The sequence below is a fragment of the Priapulus caudatus genome, unplaced genomic scaffold (genome assembly GCF_000485595.1).
Source record: "Priapulus caudatus unplaced genomic scaffold, Priapulus_caudatus-5.0.1 Scaffold1286, whole genome shotgun sequence".
Taxonomy (NCBI): domain Eukaryota; kingdom Metazoa; phylum Priapulida; class Priapulimorpha; order Priapulimorphida; family Priapulidae; genus Priapulus; species Priapulus caudatus.
Genome location: NW_014578347.1, coordinates 1 through 6,482, shown reverse-complemented (window position 1 = coordinate 6,482; position 6,482 = coordinate 1).

The following is a 6,482-nucleotide window of genomic DNA, read 5'->3' as shown; positions in this document are numbered from 1 at the left end:
CCTTCTCCACCACCTTCTCTCTTCTCCCCTCCTCCTTCTCCACCAGCTTCACCCCTCCTCCTCCACCAGCTTCTCCCCTCCTCCTTCTCCACCACCTTCTTCCTTCTTCCCTCCTCCTTCTCCACCAGCTTCTCCCCTCCTCCTTCTCCACCACCTTCTTCCTTCTCCCCTTCCTCCTTCTCCACCAGCTTCTCCCTTCCTCCTTCTCCACCACCTTCTCCCTTCTCCCCTTCCTCCTTCTCCACCAGCTTCTCCCTTCTCCCCTTCCTCATTCCTAGCCATATTAAGTCGGCCATACGGCCGCCGTGCGTATAGCCATATTGAATCTTATCCACACGGCCGCCGTGCGTATAGCCATATTGAGTCGGCCACACGGCCGCCGTGCGTATAGCCATATTGAATCGGATCCACACGGCCGCCGTGCGTATAGGAGGCGTATAAGGTGGTAAACAACAGTAGATGGCGTCCATAGGCAGCAGGCCTGAATAAGCATCGAACAGATATTAATTAAAAATACTCACACTGTTACTACACTTACAAAACATACACTTTATTCATGTTAAATAACTACAGATTCATGCTCTATGCTCCGCTTGAAACTTTTGCCAGCTCTATGATGCGAATTTCTGCAAAGTTGTCTGAACACATTTCATACACAAAAATCACCAGCCGGTCGCGTGATTTTTTTTCCTAGGTTAATCAAAAACATAGGCGCTGCCATTGGTTGATACAAATCACGTGCCTCAAACTCCTGTTTTATGATGCATTGTGACCCTAACCTTAACACTAACCCTAACCATAATCCTAACCCTAACCCTAACCCTATTCCTAATTCAAAAATAAAACAAAATTAGCCCAAAATAATAAATAATAAAATAAATAAGAGACAAAATTAGCCAATCAGAGCCGTCCCCTAGCGGACCCCTATCTATCTCTCCCCTGTGCAAAATTCCTAAATTCAAGGCTCAATTCACCTCTGCTACAAGTAGATTTCCGTTACAACTTGTAACACTTTTTTGCTACAAGTTTTACAGCAGCCACGTTACTCGTATCCTTTGTAATAAGATTTGGACTAATAGCAAAGATATTAAAAATCCGACCGTTATATCATGAAAAATTTGATAAAATAGTGATATGAAATAGTACGCGGATTGTGCGCCCAGTTACCTCTTTCAAATCATATGCTGTTTACGAATTTCCATTTGCTAGATTTCCCCAGAGCTCCGCCCACTTTAAAAATAGTGCTAGCATTGTGGCAGTGGTATCCTGAGTATACGAAGGGGCACTGCATGCAGTTTGCTCCGCAGCAAGGAGCTAAATATAACATAGTAGGTCTCAGGGGAGAGATAGTGAATATAGAAATAAGTTGTGGATATAGAAATCAGTTAACCCTAACCCTAACTCTAACTCTAACCCTAACCCTAATCCTAACCCTAACCCTATCACTAATTCTAAAATAAAACAAAATTAGCCAAAAATAATAAAAAATAAAATACATAAGAGACAAAATTAGCCAATCAGAGCCGTCCCCTAGCGGATCACTATCTCTCCCCTGTGCAAAATTCAATATAACAAGGAGAGGAAGCGGATTGGCTGTGTGCTTTTCGCCTCAAGGGTGCCATCTATGGACCATAATCAGCTGAAACAGCTGTGCAGACCATATAATATAGATATATATATTATTTCTATGGTGCAGACCGAACCCAGAGACAATAGAACACTAATCTGTTCTGGGGTCTCTGCCGAACCCAAATTTGGGCCAGATATGGCGGCGCTTCCTCTCCTGCTTTTTGCCTCAAGGGCACCATCTATGGACCATAATCAGCTGAAACGGCTGTGCAGACCGCGTGGTTTTTTCCCCTAGGATAATCAAGAACTAAAAGATAATCAGGCTCTAGTGAGCGCTGCCATTGGTTGATACAAATCACGTGCCTCAAACTCTTGTTTTATGGTGCATTGTGACCCTAACCCTAACCCTAACCTCATTAAAAAAATATATAAAAAAGTACATTTTTAATTGTTGTAAAAATTAATTGTTGTTATTAAATTGTTGTAAATAAATGATGTAAATATTTGCGTTAATTGGATAACAATTGTTAAATGGATAAAGATAGAAAAATACAGAAAACAGGAAAATAATTAAAAAACGGATGGGATTCGATCCAACGCTGATGGATTCGATTCAACCGTGACGTCCGTGCTGTACGTTCGGCTGTTCAGGGTTATTGGAATTATGGATTATGGATGTGCTATGAATATTACGACACTGTGACGTCATTGAGCGACGAAAAAAGCTCAACCAATGGCAGCGCTCACTAAAGCCCTATGTTCTTGATTATCCTAGGAAAAAAATCACGCAGCGCGCAGACCGAACCCAGAGACAATAGAACACTAATCTGTTCTAGCGTCTCAGCCGAACCCAAATTTGGGCCAGATATGGCGGTGTTTCCTCTCCTTGTTATATTTAGCTCCTTGGTCCGCAGATCATAGATGTAGATCGAGTGTGCAGACCATAGAAATAGTATAGATAACCTATATATTATTTAATATGCCATATAATAATATATAGGTTATCTATATTATTTCTATAGTGCAGACTGAGGTGCTATTCACCAGTAGATGGCGTCCGTCGACAGCAGGCCTAAAAGAGACTAACAGACTAAAGGCCAAACTGCATGCAGTGCCCCTTCCCACACTCAGGTAGAATTGAGCCAGAGCGAGAGCGCCATCTGTCGTGGAGTTTGACTAAAGGCCCGCTTAGGGCGGCCTTACGACCCAGTCGCCGACAAGATTTGAATATCGTACGTCAAAAACCGGCCAGATCGCCAATAAAAACATCGGCGACCAAACTCGACATGAGTTCTCTTACGATCGAAAATATGGTTGCCGACTGCAATTGCAGGAATGGAACATGTTCTATTTCTATGCGGCGGTCGGCGACAAATCGTGAGTGGCAGCCAATCACCGCCACGTGTCGAGTCACTGTCATATCATGTTACTAATAATATTGCTCATTGGTACTCGGAAGGTGGCAGCACGGTCCAACATGAGGACTGGTGGTTCGTGGTGTGGCGGGAACCATTACTGGCCTGCGGTGTGGATGTGTAGAACGTGAACAATAAATGGCTATGTTTAAATTGGACTTCCGTCTTATATATTATGACAAGATATTGTTACAGTCACATGATTATCAAGTCACCATTTCACTCTGGATTTTCCTGCTACTGCATCACCGTCCTACCTTCGCGGTAGGAGCGAAAAATGATCCCGAAACAAATAAATTCAACGTGCTAACCACAGCACGTGGGAAAGTCCAGTGTGGCCACCCCTAGGGCCACTACAAAACGAGTCACGTACGTGACCAACAAAATGGCACTTACCAGTAAACATCAGGTAACTTCGTAAATCTATCTTAAATTTTCTGAAAATCGTGATAATCATGTGCAGAAAAAAAGTGATAGGCCCTATACGGAAAAAACTTAATATATATTTGAGAAAGGGTTTGTGCAATAATCCCTCCTTGTAAACTGCTGACGAGTGCTGTGTAGGCTGCCATTTTGTTAATCACATCGCAAGTCCTTAGATAGTCTTTATTCAACTGATGGTTTTATTCATCATATACAAATAACATGAATAACGTTCACTGCACGTATCTCAAATATAGCGTATAGATATATCTAATATATATTGCTCGTGCCACGTTTACGTTACCTCGTTGGGTGATTACACGTTTAACTTCTCTTAAATATTCTACGGGTTAATATTGTAGCCGTCTCTGCCTCTCCCAGTCGTGTGCTCCGCGACTCGGCCCGAGTCCGTGGGTTGGCAGTGTGTCTCCCTGTCGTGTGTAAGCTATAGCTCCCTTATTATAAGGTATACACCTTCTCGGGCGTTGTCCGGCTCGCAGGGCTCTCCCTCCGACGGTGTGTGTGCGCTCTCTCTCCCTCAGTCGCTCGTTCGTTCGTTCGTTCGTTCGTTCGTTCGTGCGTTCGTTCGTTCGTTCGTTCGTGTCCGTTCGTTCGTTCGTTCGTGGCCGTCCGAAGACTGACTGACTTTACTATTGGATCTTGGCTGCTTATATAGGAGCCTGCGATGACGTAGGAATCTGGCAGTGCCTCCCTGTCCCGTACACCTGGTGCCTCGCCGTTGTCCTCTCTTCGCTTAACACGTGTACAGGTGATGCAACACCCCTGGTCCAGTATATGTCCGAGCGTCACACCCCCCTGTCTGCCACGTGCTCGGCCGGCGCCGCTCTCTCGCCCGGCGCGTGTACCTGATGGCGCAACTCCCTGATCTCCCACATCTGGTAGCCATGGGACCCCTTTCCCCCTCGCTTGTTTGTGTCGTTGGGGAAAAACTTTCTACCTCTGTTGCGGTGGCTGGTCTCTGGTTGTATGACGTCATCCCCCCCCTGAAATCTCTACTTCTACTTCCTCCCAACTTCTCTTAGTATCCGCCCTCGGATACCTCTGATCTTTCTCTCTTTATATCATGTCATATTCTATGGTCTTTATCTTATCTCATTATTGTTACGAGTTGAAGATAGGGTTAGTAAGTGGACGCAAGTAGACACTGTACATAGAAATGTTTTACCACGTACGTGAAAGTTTTAATAACCATCTAATATCTCATCGTTGTTACCCGTACAATCGTCTATCGCAATATTCATGAAACTACATATATTTTGCCTAATCATTGACTCATCTCTATATTAACAATATAACATTCAAAATATGTATATGCGAAAAAAAATATCGCCTTGGTTCTAAACAGTTCCCTGATTACTATATAGATACTGGATATAAGTACTATCAGGAGCGTATAATGACAAATGTCAATAGTCATTTGTCCAATTTGTCCATTTTGTCCAATTTGTCCAATTTGTCCATAGTCCAATTTGTCATTATACGCGCCTGGTACTATATATATACGGGACTCCTCTCTCTCGCTATATATTTATGCACATAGGCCTATCTATTTCTACCCCTCCCGGCCAGCTATTCCGCTCCCCATGCCATCGTGCTCACTATTCGATGGGCTGAGGAGTAAATCCTCGCGTAACTGTTTTACCTTTTCTCCTTCCTCTAGTTTTTCCACCCTCCGGCTTAGTCGCCCTATCTCTTCGTTTGCCTCCTCCAAGCTTCTGCCTAACTGTTGTTCCCTCTCTTCATCAGCCTCTCCTTCTTCTCTCACTCTCCCCCTCTTGCATCGTACCTCCTGGTCCAGTTGCCGCTGATAGTTCTCCTCCTCCTCAATCGCTCGCAAATTTGTCCTCAGCTTCCTTCTTCTCTCCGCTAGCCGTTGGTCGCTCCTTGCCCGCCTCTCTTGCAGCGGCTCGTGTCCTTGCTGCCGTGGGGTTTGTTTTACGGGCATTACAACACCCAGCAGGCACCCCGGGCTGACTATTCGCTGCCCCTCCCAGGCATACGGGAGGCTCAGCACCTCCACATCCTCCGGGTGCTTCTCAATATAGCGGCGCCAAGGCGACCAGTGTGACCTGGCCTGCCGGCGTCGCTGCTCCTGCGCCTGCTTCCTCTCCCGGTCCCGGTTCGATCCTGGGCGTCGTGGCATGTCGACCACCCGGGAGGAGTGGGTCTCGCCGTGCCTCTCTCTGAGGATCGTCGGTTTGGTACCGGCAGTGAGGGCACTGGGGGTGTGCGGTGAGGTGCTCGTGACGATCGGGCCGGCCCGGGTGTGGCTCTGCCTTCGTCTACCTGGGATCCACCTGGATCTCCAGGATGTCCATCTGAAAAGAGAAAACGTTCTTGCCTGTATTCTGTGTGGACCATACCTTCCTTACTGGGGCTGATAGGGTCTATGTCCCCCAGGGTACTGCCGAAACGTACCCTGGGTACGGTCCGGTATAACGGAACGTACCCTGGTAACTTTCTAGCTGATATGGGTAGAGTTAGAGTTAGGGTTAGGGTTCGGGTTAAGGTTAGGGTTAGGGAGTAGGCGTAGGCGACTCCCTAGACTTGTTAGTGGAGTAGTCGAAGTACGATCCGGCATATTAGATAGTAGTGTTTAGTACCAGGGTACGTTCCGGTATAGCGGACCGTACCCAGGGTACGTGCCGGCAGTACCCTGGGGGACATAGACCCTATCAGCCCCAGTAAGGAAGGTATGGTCCACACAGAATACAGGCAAGAACGTTTTCTCTTTTCAGATGGACATCCTGGAGATCCAGGTGGATCCCAGGTAGACGAAGGCAGAGCCACACCCAGGCCGGCCAGATGGTCATGGGCACGCCACCGCACACCCCCAGTGCCCCCACTGTCGGTACCAAACCGACGATCCTCAGAGAGAGGCACGGCGAGACCCACTCCTCCCGGGTGGTCGACATGCCACGACGCCCAGGATATAACCGGGACCGGGAGAGGAAGCAGGCGCAGGAGCAACGACGCCGGCAGGCCAGGGCACACTGGTCGCCTTGGCGCTGCTATATTGAGAAGCACCCGGAGGATGTGGAGGTGCTGAGCCTC